Raw genomic sequence first — 18,938 nt, 5'->3', positions numbered from 1 at the left:
GTAAACAGTGACAGTTTTACTTCCTTTCCAAATTGTATTCCTTTTATTTCTTTTTCTTCTTTGATGGCTGTGGCTAGGACTTCCAAAACTATGTTGAATAATAGTGGTGACAGTGGACATCCTTGTCTTGTTCCTGATCTTAGAGAAAATGCTTTCAGTTTTTCCCCATTGAGAATGATGTTTGCTGTGGGTTTGTCATATATGTCCTTTATTATGTTGAGGTAGGTTCTGTCTATGCCCACTTTCCGGAGAGTTTTTATCATAAATGGGTGTTGAATTTTGTCAAAAGCTTTTTCTGCCTCTATTGAGATGATCATATCGTTTTTATTCTTCAATTTGTTAATATGGTGTATCACATTTATTGATTTGTGTATATTGAATCCTTGCATCCCTGGGATAAATCCCACTTGATCATGGTGTATGATCCTTTTAATGTGTAGTTGGATTCTGTTTGCTAGTATTTTATTGAGGATTTTTGCATCTATTTTCATCAGTGATATTGGTCTGTAATTTTCTTTTTTTGTAGTATCTTTGTCTGGTTTTGGTATCAGGGTGATGGTGGCCTCATAGAATGACTTTGGGAGTGTTCCTTCCTCCCCAGTTCTTTGGAAGAATTTGAAAAGGATGGGTGTTAGCTCTTCTCTAAATGTTTGATAGAATTCACCTGTGAAGCCATCTGGTCCTGGACTTTTGTTTGTTGGAAGATTTTTAATCACAGTTTCAATTTCATTACTTGTGATTGGTCTCTTCATATTTTCTGTTTCTTCCTGGTTCAGTCAAGGTTATACCTTTCTAAGAATTTGCCCATTTCTTCCAGGTTGTCCATTTTATTGGCGTAGAGTTGCTTTTAGTAGTCTCTTAGGATGCTTTGTATTTCTGCGGTGTCTGTCGTAACTTCTTCTTTTTCATTTCTAACTTTATTGATTTGAGTCCTCTCTCTCTTTTTCTTGATGAGTCTGGCTAATGGTTTACCAATATTGTTTATCTTCTCAAAGAACCAGCTTTTAGTTTTATTGATCTTTGCTATTGTTTTCTTTGTTTCTATTTCATTTATTCTGCTCTGATCTTTATGATTTCTTTCCTTCTGCTAACTTTGGGTTTTGTTTGTTCTTCTTTCTCTAGTTACTTTAGGTGTTAGGTTAGATTGTTTATTTGAGATTTTTCTTGTTTCTTGAGGTAGTCTTGTATAGCTATAAACTTCCCTCTTAGAACTGCTTTTGCTGCATCCCATAGGTTTTCAATCATCGTGTTTTCCTTGTCATTTGTCTCTAGGTATTTTTTGATTTCCTCTTTGATTTCTTCAGTGATCTCTTGGTTATTTAGTAACTTATTGTTTAACCTCTATGTGTTTGTGTTTTTTATGTTTTTTTCCCTGTAATTCATTTCTAATCTCATAGTGTTGTGGTCAGAAAAGATGATTCATATGATTTCAGTTTTCTTTTTTTTTTGCAGTATGTGGGCCTCTCACTGTTGTGGCCTCTCCCATTGCGGAGCATAGGCTCCGGATGTGCAGGCTCAGTGGCCATGGCTCATGGGCCCTGCCACTCCTCAGCATGTGGGATCTTCCTGTACTGGGGCACGAACTCGTGTCCCCTGCATCGGCAGGCAGACTCTCAACTACTGCGCCACCAGGGAAGCCCTGATTTCAATTTTCTTAAATTTACTGAGGCTTGATTTGTGACCCAAGGTATGATCTATCCTGGAGAATGTTCTGTGCGCACTTGAGAAGAAAGTGTAATCTGCTGTTTTTGGATGGAATGTCCTATAAATATGAATTAAATCTATCTGGGCTGTTGTGTCATTTAAAGCTTCTGTTTCCTTATTTATTTTCATTTTGGGTGATCTGTCCTTTGGTGTAAGTGAGGTGTTACAGTCCCCCACTGTTATTGTGTTACTGTTGATTTCCTCTTTTATATCTGATAGTAGTTGCCTTATATATTGAGGTACTACTATGTTGGGTGCATATATATTTATAATTGTTATATCTTCTTCTTGGACTGATCCCTTGATCACTGTGTAGTGTCCTTCCTTGTCTCTTGTAACATTCTTTATTTTCAAGTCTATTTTTTCTGATATGAGTATAGCTACTCCAGCTTTCTTTGGATTTCCATTTGCATGGAATATCTTTTTCCATCCCCTCACTTTCAGTCTGTATGTGTCTCTAGGTCTGAAGCGGGTCTCTTGTAGACAGCATATAGATGGGTCTTGTTTTTGTATCCATTCAGCAAGCCTGTGTCTTTTGGTTGGAGCATTTAATCCATTCACGTTTAAGGTAGTTATTGATATGTATGTTCCTATGACCATTTTCTTAATTGTTTTGGGTATGTTTTTGTAGGTCTTCTTCTTCTCTTGTGTTTCTCAGTTAGAGAACTTCCTTTAGCATTTGTTGTAAAGCTGGTTTGGTGGTGCTGAAGTCTCTTAGCTTTTGCTTGTCTGTAAAGCTTTTGATTTCTCCATCGAATCTGAATGAGGTCCTTGCGGGGTAGAGTCATCTTGGTTGTAGGTTTTTCCCTTTCATCACTTTAAGTATATCATGCCACTCCCATCTGGCTTGTAGAGTTTCTGCTGAGAAATCAGCTCTTAACCTTATGGGAGTTCCCTTGTATGTTATTTGTCGTTTTTCCCTTGCTGCTTTCAATAATTTTTCTTTGTCTTAAATTTTGTCAATTTGATTACTATGTGTCTCAGCATGTTTATCCTTGGGTTTATCCTGTATGGGACTCTCTGCACTTCCTGGACTTGGGTGGCTATTTCCTTTCCCATGTTAGGGAAGTTTTCGACTATAACCTCTTCAAATATTTTCTCGGTCCTTTCTCTCTCTCTTCTCCTTCTGGGACCCCTATAATGCGAATGTTGTTGTGTTTAATGTTGCCCCAGAGGTCTCTTAGTCTGTGTTCATTTCTTTTCATTCCTTTTTCTTTATTCTGTTCTGCAGCAGTGAATTCCACCATTCTGTCTTCTAGGTCACTTATCCATTTTTCTGCCTCAGTTATTCTGCTATTGATTCCTTCTAGTGTAGTGTTCATTTCAGTTATTGTATTGTTCATCTCTGTTTGTTTGTTCTTTAATTCTTCTAGGTCTTTGTTAAACATTTCTTGCATCTTCTTGATCTTTGCCTCCATTCTTTTTCTGAGGTCCTGGATTATCTTTGCTATCATTATTCTGAATTCTTTTTCTGGAAGGTTGCCTATCTCCACTTCATTTAGTTGTTTTTCTGGGGTTTTATCTTGTTCCTTCTTGTGGTACATAGCCCTCTGCCTTTTCATCTTGTCTCTCTTTCTGTGAATGTGATTTTTGTTCCTCAAGCTGCAGGATTGTAATTCTTCTTGTTTCTGTTGTCTGCCCTCTGGTGGATGAGGCTATCTAAGAGGCTTATGCGTCTTAAATTGTAGGTTTAAGTGTTTTGAAAAGTTTGAGAGGTTTCCAGCCATTATTTCTTTGAGAACCTTTTCAGTCCCACACTCTCTCTCCTCTCCTCTGTGATACTGATGACAGAAATGCTAGGTCTTTTATTGTAGTCTCATAGGTTTCTGAGGCTCTGGTCCTTCTTTGTTTTTAATCTGTTTTCTCTTTGTTCAGACTTGGTGGTTTCTATGTCATGTAATCACTGATTCTTTCCTATTCTCCCCTCCCCCCATTTTGCTGTTAAACTCACCCAATCTGATTTTTGAAGTTCAGCTACTATATTTTTCATTTCTGAAGTTTCCATTTGGTTCTTCCTTATATCTCTTATTTCTATGGTGAGACTCTATTTCTTTGTTGAAACTCCTTTTTTTTTTTTTTTTTTTTTTTTTGGCCACACCACACGGTATCTTAGTTCTCCCACCAGGGATTGAAAACAGGCCACGACAGTGAAAGCACCGAGTCCTAACCAGTGGACTGCCAGGGAAGTCCTGAAAGTCTATTTCTTCAGTTGTTTCAAACTTGTTTGTAGTTCTCATTGAAGCATATGTATGAAGGTTTATTTAAAATCCTTATCAGATTATTCCAGTATTTCTGTTGTCTCAGTGTTGGCATCTGTAATTTATCTTTTTCTCTCAGTCTGAGATCTTTCTAGTTCTTGAGATGATGTGTGCTTTGCAGTTGAAACCCGGAAATTTTCATATTATGTTATGAGACTCTGGACCTCATTTAAAGATTTTATTTCAGCCAGCTTCCTCTGATACCACTCTAGCAAGGAAGGGGGTCGGGGGCGCTGTGTTGTTCCTCTCAGGTGGAGGTACAAGTCCAGGCTCTCCACTCAGCCTCCTTTGACACCCAAAAGGGAAGGTAATGGTTCATTTTATGTGTTAATATGAGGTGGGCCATGGGGTGCCCAGATTAAAAAGTATTTCTGAGTGTTTCTGAGAGGGTGTTTCCAGATAAGATTAGCATTTGAATTGTCGGACTCAGCAGATTGCCCTCCCCAGTGTGACTGGACATTGTCTGATCTGTTGAGGAACATTCTTCCACTCCGTTTTTCCTTACTGCTACACATAGAGAATATCCAAATTTGAGAAGATTTTTTTCATAAAAATGGTTGAATCCTCTGGCTCGTCTACACAAACCTTTTTTCACTCAGTATGGATCTTAGTAATACTATTTATGTGTATAGTCACAATTATTCCTAATTACTACTGGTATGTTGTTTCTATCAAAAAAAACCACCCCAAACTGCAAAAAAAGAAAGAAAGAAAAGAAAAGAAATAACTTGGAAAGAAACTAGCCAAGCAATCTCAGGGTTGTGTTCCAAAGACTTAGGAAAAAAAACACAGATAGTGACAGCTGGCATCTACTCCCTCCTCCATTGTGAGCTTTAAACTCATTGTCTTACCTTTAAGGCTGAATAAAGCCCTCTTCTTCCTATTCTAGGTCCTCCTGGAACAGGGGCTGGGGTTGAAGATGTTATTTTAACTGCTGGAATATGGAGAAAATATTGTTGTTGTTTTAACATCAGAAATCCCTTCCTTCTCCCACCAAAAAATTGGTTTTGTTGTTTGACTTCTTTAATTAGAAATTTAGGGTATTCAGAGAGCCCCTGAAAAATACACTCACTAACAACAGAAGTTTACTAAGCTTCATCCTAAGGAGGGTAGGTTTGGTTAATCTCAGGAGATATGCACAGGGCCACTGGGGTGCCCAGACTGGCATCAAAATTGAAATCCAACCTAGCTGCTTTCCTGCTAAGTAAGGAGTTATGTCCTCCAGGGGCACTGCCTCTGTCTAATTTGCACAAAGGCAGCTTTGGACCAGTATCCACCCTAATTATAGAAGCTTAGTGTTAGGGCAGAAGTGCTGGGAACAATGGCGTCAGTTTTAGACCCTGTGACGGAGGAAGGGAATGAAAGAAGAGCACTAAAGCAGATAATTACCAGAGAGGGCCATTGTGGGGGAAGAATCAAGATGTCAATTTTTGGTTTTAATTATTACTAATTTTTTCATATAATGGTATATGATGTAAATACCACCTATTAATTGTTCTGGAGTTGGATGGGAGAGGAGAGTACATGGATGCAATAAAGTACTGAGTCTTGCTAAAAACTATACAGTCGGCCCTCCATATCCATGGGTTCCACATCAGCGGATTCAACTGCCTGGGGATCAAAAATATTTTAAAAAAATGTTCCAGGAAACAAAACTTGAATTTGCTGCAAGGGCAACTATTTGCATAGCATTTACATTGTATTAAGTGGTATAAGTAATCTACACATGATTTAAAGTATATGGGAGGATGTGCATGGGTTATATGCAAGTACTACACCATTTTATATGAGGGACTTGACCATCCTAGGATTTTGGTATCCGTGGGGGAGGAAATGGGGAGCTGGTTTTGGAACCAATTCCCCGAGTATACCTAGGGACAACTGTACTTGAGCCAGAATGAGAGGCTGCCCACTTAGGTAAAGAGGGTGACAATAACATCTAGAGACACAATTATCAGATGTTGAATTTTTTTCAGACCTGTTCCATTCAACAAAATGAATGTTTGTTCAAAAATTCAACTAAAGGCAGCCTTTACATCTTGATCTAATTTCTTCCAGTAACATATTTTAAATCTCTTGATAGCAAAGGATGTTGATATCTAATAAAGATTTATCAACCTCTTCATGCACATGCAAAACACTTACTTGTGCCAATACAAGTGAATTATTTATTTGCACTGACAAAGTAGGTCTCCTAGAGGTCACATTTTATATTAACACTGAATTTTAATAAAGACAGTCACTTGAGTCTCTAGTTAAATTCCCACTGTTCTTTATTCCTTGAAGTTCCACATTAGCTGATATTTGGCAAAATATAAAATTACAATTGGGTTTGAAAGAGAAATTTGTTTTTCTTGATTTGTTCCTGTAAGCATGTTAGACATAAGTCACCCGTGTTATGCAAATTGGTACCAAGCAAAAATGAGGATTTATTCATTATGAGAATCTCTTCTCTTTGAATTCTATCTTTATTTAAAATAAGGACAACTTGGAAATGGAAATATCCCACAAATTTACATATTATGTCAGGGGCCGACTTCTGTCTATGGAAGCAAAAACCTATTTATTGATAGTTCTCCTGTTAGGCTGGTTAAGGGAGGGGAGCTAAATCTTGAGCAAACTTAATATTCAGACTCAGTGCAGGAACAAATGTTATTCTAGGTTTCTTCATCCTTTTCTTTAAATCATGACATTGCTGTAATCAACTTCAGGGTTGAAATATAAGATTAAAACTCTGCTCGTAATTATACATTATCTTTTCTTAAAGCTTTTTGTAAGAACCAAAAGAGTTGAGATACTAAATAGAAAAATTAAGGAGCAATTAAGAGGATGCTATTTGTTTTTTTAAAAATATTTTGTAGTTGGTGTGTATGGAAGAAGTATTGCTATGCATTCAAAAAGATGTGGATTCAAATCTCAGCTCCGCTGCTTGCTGGCCAATACAGGCACTGCACTTTGAAGCTTATTTGTGGTTCAGCTTTATCCCAATATTTGCTTGAAAACAAGGCTAAAAGAATTGTTTTGTAAACCTCTAGAACCACCTTATGCTGCCCCCATGTGTCTGAGAAAAGAGTGGTTGTGCTCACCTCAGTTTGCATGTTAAAATAATCTGGAGACATGAAAAAGGTAAAAGGCTCAGTTAGTTGATTTCTTCTTTTTTAAGTCTCACTCCCCAGGTGAGTCTAATTATGCAACCAGGTTAGAGAAGCATAGAAATAGGTCATAAACTCCATAAGGGCAGGGAGTGTTGATGGTGCAGTTGGTGATTGTGTTGTTTTGTCTAGAAAAGTATCTGGCTGATAGTAGTGCTCAATTGATGTTTATTGAGTAGATAAATTAATAAATGAATGTGTACTTGACTTAGTTTAAAAAGTGATATAATCAGCCCTCAAGTCAGATCCTGCTGCAATGATTGTAGTTATCATCAGTTGAGCCTTGCCAGTGTCCCTGGAGCAGATCTTAAAACCTTGGCTTAAAATCTTCTAATGGAGTACCTTTGAGTTTAGAATAAAATTTGAACTTTTTACCATAGCATCTAAAGCATTGTACAGTCTGGCCCCTTCCTACCTTTCCACCCTCCTGTCACCCACCCTCTTCAGTCACCCAGACTCTATTTACTCCTTGAACGAATCAGGCTAGTTCTAATCTCAGGACCTTTGCTCCTACTGTTCCTTCTACCTGGATTATTCTTCTCCAGATCTTCCTGTGCCTGATTCTTTCTCATCATGGGAATATCCTCCCAAATGCATCACCTCCTCAGACACATTTTCCATGGCTACCCTATCTAGTGGTCCCTCACCTACCATCACTCTTTATCCTATTACCTTGTTTCAGTTGCCTCACAGTAGTTCTTACTATCAGGGGCCACCACCTTTTTATTTATTTGTTAATTTGATATTTTATGCTTCCTTAATCCCCACAAAAACTTAAAATATCACTAGACCAGAAATCTAATCTTTTATTTTCTTTCATGCAGTATGTTGAGCACTCAGAACAGTGCCCAAGACCAATAAAAGCTTATTAAATATTTGATGAATACATAAAATAAAGAAAGCGTTATCCGTTATTTACTTGTTACCTTTGGGAAAGTTACATCTCTCCTGTAATAACATGTATAACTTGCCTTGCACAATGCCTGGCAAGTGCTCAAATAACGACGGCTTCCCTTGTCTGTGCTGTTTCTATCGGACCTTAAAGGAAAGCTCTCAAAGAATCCTGTATAAAATCATCTAAAAAGCAGTGGAACCTAAGTTTTCTTTTCTTTTGTGTAAATATCTAGGAATGGAGTTTTAGGTAGTTATATATGTTTAGATTTCCAAGAAATTGCAAACCATTTTTAAAGTGATGGTGTCATTTCACACTTTCATCATCAATATACAGGGTTCTGATTGCTCCACATTCTCGCTAGCGTTTGGCATTGTCAGTCTTTTTAATTTTAGCATTCACATGTGTATAAAATGGTATATCATTGTTATTTGATTTTCGTTTCCCTCATGACTAATAATGTTGAGCATTTTCATGTATTTATTGGCCATTCACATATCTTCTATTGTGAAGTGTCTTTTCAAGTCTTCTGTCAACTTTTCACTAGCGTGTTGTCTTCTTGTTGTCGATTTTTAGAATTCTTTATTTATTCTGGACACAATTCCTGTGTCAAATGTATTGCCAGTACACGTCAATGCCTATAATACACTGACAGTAACTTCTCATTTTTTAATAGTGTGTTTTGATGAGCTTTTATTTTTATGAAGTCTAATTTATCTACTTTTACTTTATGTCAAAGGCTTTTTATGCTGCAGAAATCTTTGCCTATCCCAAGGTCCTAAAGATGTTCTATATTTCTTTTTCTCTCAGGAGCCTTATGGTTTTAGCATCTACATTTAGTTTCATAATCTATTGCAGATTAATTTTTTGCACATGGTTTGATGTAGGAGCCCCACTTTTTTTCCATGTATTTATCCAGTTTCTTATCCAGATTTTTATTAAAATGTCTACTACAGCCTTATTCATAACAGGAAAAAAGGAAATAACTCACAAATCCATCAATAGAGGATGGAAGAACATACTGTGATTATTCTAATAATGCCATACTAATCAGCAATACAAAAACTAACTACAGATACATGCAGTGGCATGAATGAAGCTCAAAAATGTTATGCTGAGTGAAAGAAGCCAGACATAAAGGACTGCATACCATTGATTCTACTTATATAAAATTTAAGAACAGACAATGTTAATTTGTGGAATGAATATCAGCATAGGGGTTGACTATGGAGGGAGGGGGATTAACTATAAGGGAACTCCCTTTGGGGATGGAAGTGCCCTATGTCTTGATCAGGGTTGTGGTAACACAGGTATAACATTTATCAAAACTCATTGAATTATGCAGTTAAAATCTGTGTGTCTCACTGTGTGTAAATTTTATGTTAAAAATATGGAATAGCTGATAATGACAGAGAAATTGTAGGCATAGACTGGGCCATTACATGTCTCTAAATATTTCAAAACCCAAGTTCCTCTCACAGCCATCTATGTTTATAAAGATAAAATTAAGATTTTTCCTCAGAATCTTCTTTTAGTAATTCAGGAAGTCTACTTAGAAAGTTTTAAAATGTAAAACCTTTAATATTTGAGAAGTTTTGATCTTCAAAGAGGCACACCTTACTTAGAACAATCTATGAATAAGAAACCTCTAATAACTAACAATGTATGATGTGCATACATAAATATATCAATTCACAGAACAAATACATATATGTATATGTATTTACTTTAGAGTCATTGAGCAAAGCCACAAAAGACTATCTAATTATACTATAAAAGATTGATGTGTTTCTTGGGCTTCATATTGTTTTTTCAAATTGAATTGAAATACTCAGCTCTGAAACCTCAGATAGAATTGCACATTAACAACGGAATACTTGCAATCATAAATGTATAATCCCGATTCTTCGGGATTTTCCAGAAGAATCCCTTTGAGCCTCTCAGGCTCTGACAGAGAAGTGTACAATCAGCCTGCAGCATTTCTACCCCAGACCAGTCAGCAGAATCCTAAGCAGCTTTATTTCATGCTCACTGACTCTTTTTGTGCCTTTCTATTGAAGCTCAGAACTACTTACATATTTATTAACCATGAAAAATCATGTTTTTGCATATCTATCAGCATCATCACTGGCGCTACCAGGAGGAGAAATCCTGTTGCTCCTTGGTGTCGGAAGGATGGGTAGCTTCCAGGGAACGTGTCAAACAGAGCCTTCTACTGCGTCATGAACAAAGGTCAGAGTACTAGCACATTCCCATGTTTTAAGGGGAATGAATTATCAGACTACAGACAGAATTTGGGAATCTTACTTTGTTCATGGAAAACATTTACTTACCTCCTGTCCTATTTCTGTGTGAGAAATTTCCACTGGTGTAGCTCGCTTGGGCTCTCTCATCCCATCACGGACCCCTCAGGAAGAGAGTCTCTTCTGATTGGTGATCAGGGAGAATAAGAGGAGCATGGCTCAACTTTTTCTCATTATCTCTTAGCCATGCCACAAGCACAGTTGAGCTGGGTCTGTCCTTATGGGGTGGTCTCTGGTTTTGGGTGGTTTATCAATTCAGGAAAATATTAGCAAGCCACTTTGTCCAAAGACTTTTAAGCCTTCATTTTTATCTGACTTTTATGCTTATCTTTCAATTGGATCTGTACTCAGTTGGGAAGGAGAAGGTTGCAGCTTTCAAAACTAAGCACTACGGCTTCCCTGGTGGCGCAGTGGTTAAGAATCCTCCTCCCATGGGCTTCCCTGGTGGTGCAGTGGTTGAGAGTCCGCTTGCTGGTGCAGGGGACACGGGTTCGTGCCCTGGTCTGGGAAGATCCCACATGCCGCAGAGCAACTAAGCCCGTGCGCAACAAATACTGAGCCTGTGCTCTAGAGCCCGTGCTCCGCAACAAGGGAAGCCACCACAATGAGAAGCCCGCGTGCCACAACAAAGAGTAACCCCCGCTCGCCACAACTAGAGAAAGCCCGTGTGCAACAATGAAGACCCAATGCAGCCAAAAATAAATATATAAAAATAAATACATTAAAAAAACCCCAAAAAACTAAACACTACTGTCTAGGGTTGGGAACCACTACTTTCAATCTTCTTTCTCTGGTTTTTTAAAAATGTAAAAATTCATAAATTTTAGCACATGGATATGGCTGACTGTTTAATGTCTAGAAAAAGGGAAGAATTTCATACTCTTAATAGCTTGAGTTTTTAGTGTTGCCATTGTACCTGTGTTCTGAAAACCTTTTGATTTGTAATTTAGGTATTCAACTAGCTTCTCATTGAAATCTTATATAAGCCCCACTATAATTTATTTTTTATTACGAAGCTTGTTAGTCATTAATAACACCTATGGAATAAAAGTAGTTGCACATCCCATCAGTACTTTCAATTGTTTTCCTCATTAATTTTCTAATGTTTATGTCCATATTTTCCCCTTATTTTTGGTCATCTTCTGTGGCCCAGAGATTGTGGCTGATTCATATATGGTCTGTGAAGAACTTATCAAATACTAGAGGGAATATATTCAAATGTCACTCTCTCATTGATGGCAGAACATACGAAGTATCAAAAAAGAGGCATAAACAAGTTTCCCTAGAAACACTGAGTAAGGAAATATCACACTTAACGACCATAGATAGGACTGCCCCTCCACCCCCAGCATAGACTGAATATCAACTTTAGATAGTCAAAAATGTTTTTTTGGGCTTCCATGGTGGCGCAGTGGTTGAGAGTCCGCCTGCCGATGCAGGGGACGTGGGTTTGTGACCTGGTCCGGGAGAATCCCACATGCCGCGGAGCAGCTGGGCCCATGAGCCATGGCCGCTGAGCCTGCGCATCCGGAGCCTGTGCTCCACAACAAGAGAGGCCACAGCAGTGAGAGGCCCGTGTACCGCAAAAAAAAAAAAAATATTAACTTTGATCTTACACATGTGTCTGCAATAGCAGAAAAAAGTTGTCTGGAAATAGATTAATAAGTGAGCAAGCCTGCAAGTTCTAATGAAGTTTTCACGTGCTCTAAGGCTTGCCATGGGACCATCTATTGGATTAAGATATTGAAAGGCCATTACCTTTACCAAGAAAAGCAGTCCATCTGACAACACAGTGCAGATTACCTTGGATTATCTTTCCCTCTCCTGGCAGAAAGTAGGGTCTAAGGGAGTAAATAATGGACAGTTAGGCCCATGGAGAAGGCCTAGAACACTCTTCACTGAAAGTGTTCCAGTAGGGGCTAGGTGATGACCTGCCAAAGATTCTGGAGGAGACCCCTGCCCTTGGTAGAAAGCTGGTAGAATACCACCCTCTGCAGGCCCTTCCTGCTCTGAAATCTTATGGTTCTTTGATAAGGAGGTATATGTAAGGACCCACAACGGTGGGGAGAGAATTGGGTGTTTGGACTCTTCTGCCCCTCTCCAGTAGAATTACTGGTGCTTATTTTACTCCTTTCCAGAATCAGTCTTGGTTCAAAGGACAACCTAGCATAAATAGGAATCAACTATATAGAACACCTATATAGTTCTAAATTGCAGAATCCCCACTCCTTTTCCAGGATTAGAGATTAGAATTCTGATTCACTTCTCCTGAAGGTCTCAATGCTAGTTTCCTTGGTTAGAGACTTTACATTACATATAATCACTTTAATACATTTTTTATTGTATTATGACATACTTCAGAAAAAAGAATGTTTAAAGAAAAATATGATAAACACACAAGTATGTATCCCACACAACTTAAGAAATAAAGCACAGCAGTATAGATGAAACTTTCCATTTCTTCTCCCCTGAATATATTTCACTCCCCCACCTACCCATTTGTAATCACAATGAAATCCACTCAAAAGCCCCTTTTCTTTTCTTCTTTGACATGCAGCCATACTATATTTGCCAACTTCCCTTGCAGCAAGGTCAGAGCGTGTGACCAAATTCTCACCAATAGAACGTGAACGAAGTGAAGTATATCCCTTCTGTATATGGCCCATGGAAACCTCCTGAGTAATCCTCCAAGCTCTCCCCTTAGCTGGCAGCATGGAAAAGGTCCAGAAGTTTACAGAGAGGAGGAATTACAAAGAACAATACTGGTTCCCTGAGTGACGGTATAGAGCAATTTTTTTTTTTGCTACTGACACCATTTAACTATAACACAAGTGAGGAGTGAACATGTGAGTTAGCCTACTCTGATTAATAGAGTAATTATCATTCCCATGAAGTGCTTTAGACTTTTACCACATAAGGAGGTGTCCTCAATCAGTACATAATTTCCATGTTTTCCAGCTTAATATAAATGCTATAAAATTGCATGTGTTCTTCAGCATATTGGTGTTTTCACTCACCATTGCTTGAGCGATCCATCCATGTTCGTATGGCCTGTTCTCAGTTTATTCTCACTGCTGTTAGAGTTCTACATGTATGCACATTATATAACTTGTGTACCTATGTCCCTATTGCTGACTAATAGTTTCAAATTTCTTGCTATTACAAACAATGCTGCTATGGACATCCTTATATCTATTTCTTTGTTTATGTATATAAAAAGTATATATACCTAGTATTATAGAGGTTGTTTCTAAAGAAGCTACTTCAGGGGGTTAAACAAAATCATGCATAATTCTAAACTTCATGGTCTTGGTCACTGCCTAGGAGTTTCCTTTCTCACAAGTATATTATATATATATATATATATATATATACACACACACACACACACACACACTCTGTTGATTGATTTGGTTGCCCTGTTATTGTGAGAGAAGTTGTTATGAAATTATTAGAAATAATGCATGAAGATATATAGCTGGAGACCAGTTTGGAAAATCAATGCATCCAATAAGCCTTCATTAAGGATCAGTTATGTGCTAGGTGCTAGGAACCCAGAGCTTTATAGGAGCTCACTGAGCTAAGTATGGGATGGAGTATTTAAGGTGCTCATACTCTGGGGTGGAGGTGATGGGAGATAGTAAAATAGACGAATATAATATACTTAATGGGTACAACAAATAGCCTAAAAAGAGTAATCAAAACTGATTGCTGAGACTTTTCAGGCTATAAAAGACCACTGATAATACCTAACTGATCACATCAATTGCAAAAGATATTCTTTTTTTTTTTTGCTGTACGCAGGCCTCTCACTGTTGTGGCCTTTCCTGTTACAGAGCACAAGCTCCGGACGCATAGGCTCCGGACGTGCAGGCTCAGCGGCCATGGCTCACGGGCCCAGCCGCTCCACCGCATGTGGGATCTTCCCGGACCGGGGCACAAACCCGTGTCCCCTGCGTTGGCAGGCGGACTCTCAACCACTGCGCCACCAGGGAAGCCCGCAAAAGATATTCTTTAGGAATTCCCTTTATTACATTACACTCAAGAAGCTCATTTGCATGTGAAAATTGACATCAAATATGGAGTCTGAAATGAGGGCAGGCCTGCATGTTCAAGCACTAAGCAAAATTCAATCCAGAGTGATCCATATTTCTTTAGGTAAGTTAGTTTTACTCTGCATGTATGCTCCTTACTAAGGCTAGGAAACACTGATGTCTGCCCTGGGCCGATGCCAGAGTCATCCTTCTGTCCCTCTGAAAGAGACAATACTGGTCTAGTCACTTGCTCTAAATGTATGTTTCCAACAATTACCCCTTCCAAGAACTGTTCACTTTCTCCTCTGATGCTTCTTCACCCACCATTGGGTGTTTGGAAGGAACTAAATGACATAATTGTATTTTTCACAAACAAATACCTTTTCAGAGAGCCATAAAATAGTAATTGCAGCATCACTGGAGCTATTCCTTGAGACGGTTGTTTTGTATTTTCAATTTCTAAAGAAACAGATCAAGGTTTGAGCTTTGAATTAGTAAAGAAAGCAGGCAAATTGCACTAGAGTCCATCATAAAACTTTCCTTAAAGGACAATAACTGTGGAAAACGTTCTCTTCTAGAGCTGTCAAAATTCAGGGCTACTAGCAAGATATTTGCTACTGACATGCTAAAAGGTGTGTGGGGAGAGACAGCCTTAATGTTCCTTTTGGATATTATAGCTGTGGCTATGCATACCCCAATAATGAGAGCTATGCTACAAACCTGGCTGCAGGCACAGCTGTGAAACTTTGCTGGAAAAGCAGGCATGAAATCAGAATCCCTAGTTCTCCAAAAAGAGCTCTTTTGTTCCTCCATCCACTGGAGCAGGCTAATAAAACTAGCTCCCTTGGTGGCCAGAGAGTTAAAACTCCTTCCCCTTACAACTTAGCTGGTGATCAGAAACACCAGAACCTTTGGGAGCATAAAGGGCAAATAGTCAATCAAAATCACATTGACTCTTTGCAACATTGTGAAGAAGGGTTAGCTGTCTTTAAAGTCAGAGAGACCTCATCTTCAACATAGACTCATATATTCTGTCCTAGAGAACCCACCGCAGTCTTGGCCATGCTCTGAATACAAATGTGGGGATTTTAGACTCTACTAAGTAGGAGGGGAGGCAATTCAGGAAATGAGGCATGGAGTATTTCAGAACTGAAAGAGACCTTAGATGCCATCTCTTTATTATTCCTCTCACTTGAGAAGGAAGAAAACTGAGGTCTAGAGAAAACAAGTGACAAAGATGGCCCACCTCTTCCCAGGTGCAGTGTAAGGTTAGCTGGGAGCTTCTCCTAGCCTTTGCATGGGTACTGTGTATTGGGTATGTCTGGTGTATTGGTCATGGGGTCCTTGAACATCAGGATTTCCATGAGTACGTTTTCCTTGGCTTTATTAATTATTAGAATACAGCCAACATACATAAATTAACCTTTACTGGGCTGGTATGTGCTTAGGGAAGGACAGGGGGCAATGCTGGGAGGTGGGTGGGGGAGAGAAGGGAGCTAAGTTTATGGATTCCTACATTTGGGGAAAACACCATGCAGAGAGGCTTGTGTACATCATCTCATTTTATCTTTGCAACATCCCTGTCAGGGGCATATTTTATCTCCATCTGAAAAATGAGGAAACTGAAATTTTAAAAACTGAGCTAGCAAAAGGCAGAACTGGGATTTACAACCAGGTTTCTCAGGTTCTTTATCAGTTAGAGATCTTCTGGTTGCAAATGACAGAAAACCCAAACCAAACTGTCATAAACCAAGAGATTTGTTATCGTATGGAAGTGTTAAGGCCAGAAAGACCCCTGGCTTCAAGCTTGGCTCGATTGGTCACCTAGTCTCAGCCTCCCTCATCTCTCAGTTTTGCACTCCTTCTTGTTAGGTTTGTTCCCAAACTCAAGTTTGACAATAAGCTTGCTGTCAGCAGTTCCAGGCCAGTATGCTCCCAAGTTCAAGTCCAGGAGAAAAGGAGAGATTTCTAAACAATTCCACCAAATACCATATTGCATTTCATTGGCTCTGAATGAGTCACGTGCCCATGAGAACCAATTACAGTGGCCCAAGTGATTACAGTGCTCTGATTGGCCAGTCCTGAGCTACATGACCAATGCTAGAGCCACAGGTGATGTTATACACCTGAGGCACACAGTCTGAGGATGGAGGGGCTAGTTCTCCACTCTGTTAGTAGAAGATGGGTGAATGGCTAAGAGGCAAAAACTGCAGCTGTCACTCAGGTTCTTAAGTCTGATGCCATTAATAAGATCCAAAAAAGAGCATGTAGAAGCAAACCGCTTGGGAAATATACTTGAGGCTTAAGAATGTAGTAAAACCTCCCTAATATTGCAGGATTGGGCACAACTGAGGAAGGGAAGCGGCAGTGTAATTTAACCCACTAAGTGTGGCATGGTGATATAATTGAATTAGAATGTGTAAGCTTAGCGACAAAAAAAATCTGCTCTCACAAGTTTTATCAATTACCAGAGAGCTAGGATATTATACAAATGTTGACCAAGTGGTAATATATGTACCTAATGTAAAGTCATTTCAGTTTCATTTCAGTATCATGTTAAAATAAATTCACTAGGTGGCCCATTGGATTTGAGTCATCAGATGGAATTCCACAAACACTTCCTGAGTACCTCAGTGTTCACTGTACTGAGCAGCAGGTAGGGAGAGAAGCTTCAGATGGAGGAGAACCCAAAACAAGAGAATGCATCAGCAAAGTCAGATGCTGGGAAAATTGGGCTGGAGGTGGTAGCAAGCAAGGAGGAAGGAGACGTGGCTGTGGATCATGTGGGGTGTATGGCAGTCACTTGCAACACTCCATTCATAGCCCCCCTACCTCAGCAGTTCATCACGGACCCTCCATGCTTCCGGCAGCTAGCACCTGCATTTCCTTACCTTAGAGATTCCTTTTTCTGTAGGAGACTCTTTTGCCATGCGTGGCAGACCAGAAGAGCCAGAGAAGTAACTCCTGTGCCACCCCAGCCCTAGCAGCCCTCAGTCAGTGACTGGTGGGGATGGATGTCTAAACACCCCCAGTTCCCTTGTCCCTCTGGTAGGGTAACTCAGAGATGTTTCACACTGGCTCCTAGGGTTTCTCCAGTGGGATCAAGCTCCAGTCGCCTTCAGTGGTAGCAGGTTGATAATATATTGACTGTCTTCCTTTCCTTGTCTTACTTCTCCAACTTCCCTACTGGTCTTCATATCCTCAATAAGCTACTTGCACTCAATTCTTTGCTTCAGAATCTGCTTCTGGTGTAACAAAAAATTGGAGATGGAAATGGCTGCTCCTGAAGATGTGGATGTGTGAGTTATGGGTGAGGCAATGCCAAAAGACTGAGAAAGTACTCTTAATATTTCACCAGCTCAGAAATTCTGTGTGTATCTTCAGAGATTATATTGTGGTTTTCCAGAATTCCAAATGGGACTTTGTTGAGTGAAGGTATTGAAAGAGGGTAGCCTGGCCTCAAGCCCTTGAGAAGAAATCAGAGAATCTCAGCAGTGGAAACCAAACTGACATCAGCTTCAATGCTGGACACTTTGCCTTGCCTTTTCTACCATAGCAGCCTTTCATGACTTTCTCTCTTCCTCACATACAGTGCCATTTCTTCCTTCCTATTTAAGAATTTTAAATTTTATTTTATTTATTTTTTATACAGCAGGTTCTTATTAGTTATCTATTTTATACATATTAGTGTATACATGTCAATCCCAATCTCCCCATTCATCACACCACCACCCCCGCCCCACCACTTTCCCCCCTTGGTGTCCATACGTTTGTTCTCTACATCTGTATCTCTATTTCTGTGCTGCAAACTGGTTCATCTGTACCATTTTTTTAGGTTCCACGTATATGTGTTGATATATGATATTGTTTTTCTCTTTATGACTTACTTCACTCTGCATGACAGTCTCTAGGTCCATCCACGTCTCTACAAATGACCCAATTTCGTTCCTTTTTATGGCTGAGGAATATTCCATTGTATATATGTACCACATCTTCTTTAGCCATTTGACTGTTGATGGGCATTTAGGTTGCTCCCATGACCTGGCTATTGTAAATACTACTGTAAAGAACAGTGCAGTGCATGTGTCTTTTTGAATTATGGTTTTGTCTGGGTATATACCCAGTAGTGGGATTGCTGGGTCATATGGTAATTCTATTTTTAGTTTTTTGAGGAAGCTCCATACTGTTCTCCATAGTGGCTGTATCAGTTTACATTCCCACCAACAGTGCAAGAGGGTTCCCTTTTCTCCACACCCTCTCCAGCATTTGTTGTTTGTAGATTTTCTGATGATGCCCATTCTAACTGGTGTGAGGTGATACCTCATTGTAGTTTTGATTTGCAGTTCTCTAATAATTAGTGATGTTGAGCAGCTTTTCATGTGCTCCTTGGCCATCTGTATGTCTTCTTTGGAGAAATGTCTGTTTAGGTCTTCTGCCCATTTGTGGATTGGGTTGTTTGTTTCTTTAATATTGAGCTGCATGAGCTGTTTATATAGTTTGGAGATTAATCCTTTGTCCGTTGATTCGTTTGCAAATATTTTCTCCCATTGTGAGCGTTGTCTTTTCGTCTTGTTTATGGTTTCCTTTGTCGTGCA

At 39.2% G+C, this 18,938-nt stretch overlaps 1 long non-coding RNA gene across 1 annotated transcript in view; it reads left to right on the top strand.

The window, feature by feature from the left end:
- Nucleotides 1-18,938, top strand: part of LOC132593763 (uncharacterized) — a 133,819-nt gene that overhangs the window by 55,501 nt on the left and 59,380 nt on the right. Inside the window, exon 2 of the long non-coding RNA XR_009559573.1 lies at nucleotides 10,126-10,238. This is a non-coding gene — a long non-coding RNA (uncharacterized lncRNA). The remainder of the gene's footprint in view (nucleotides 1-10,125; nucleotides 10,239-18,938) is intronic.

This window comes from Globicephala melas, chromosome 17, assembly GCF_963455315.2.
Source record: "Globicephala melas chromosome 17, mGloMel1.2, whole genome shotgun sequence".
Classification (NCBI taxonomy): Eukaryota; Metazoa; Chordata; class Mammalia; order Artiodactyla; family Delphinidae; genus Globicephala; species Globicephala melas.
This window is presented reverse-complemented; position numbering and strand designations above follow the sequence as displayed.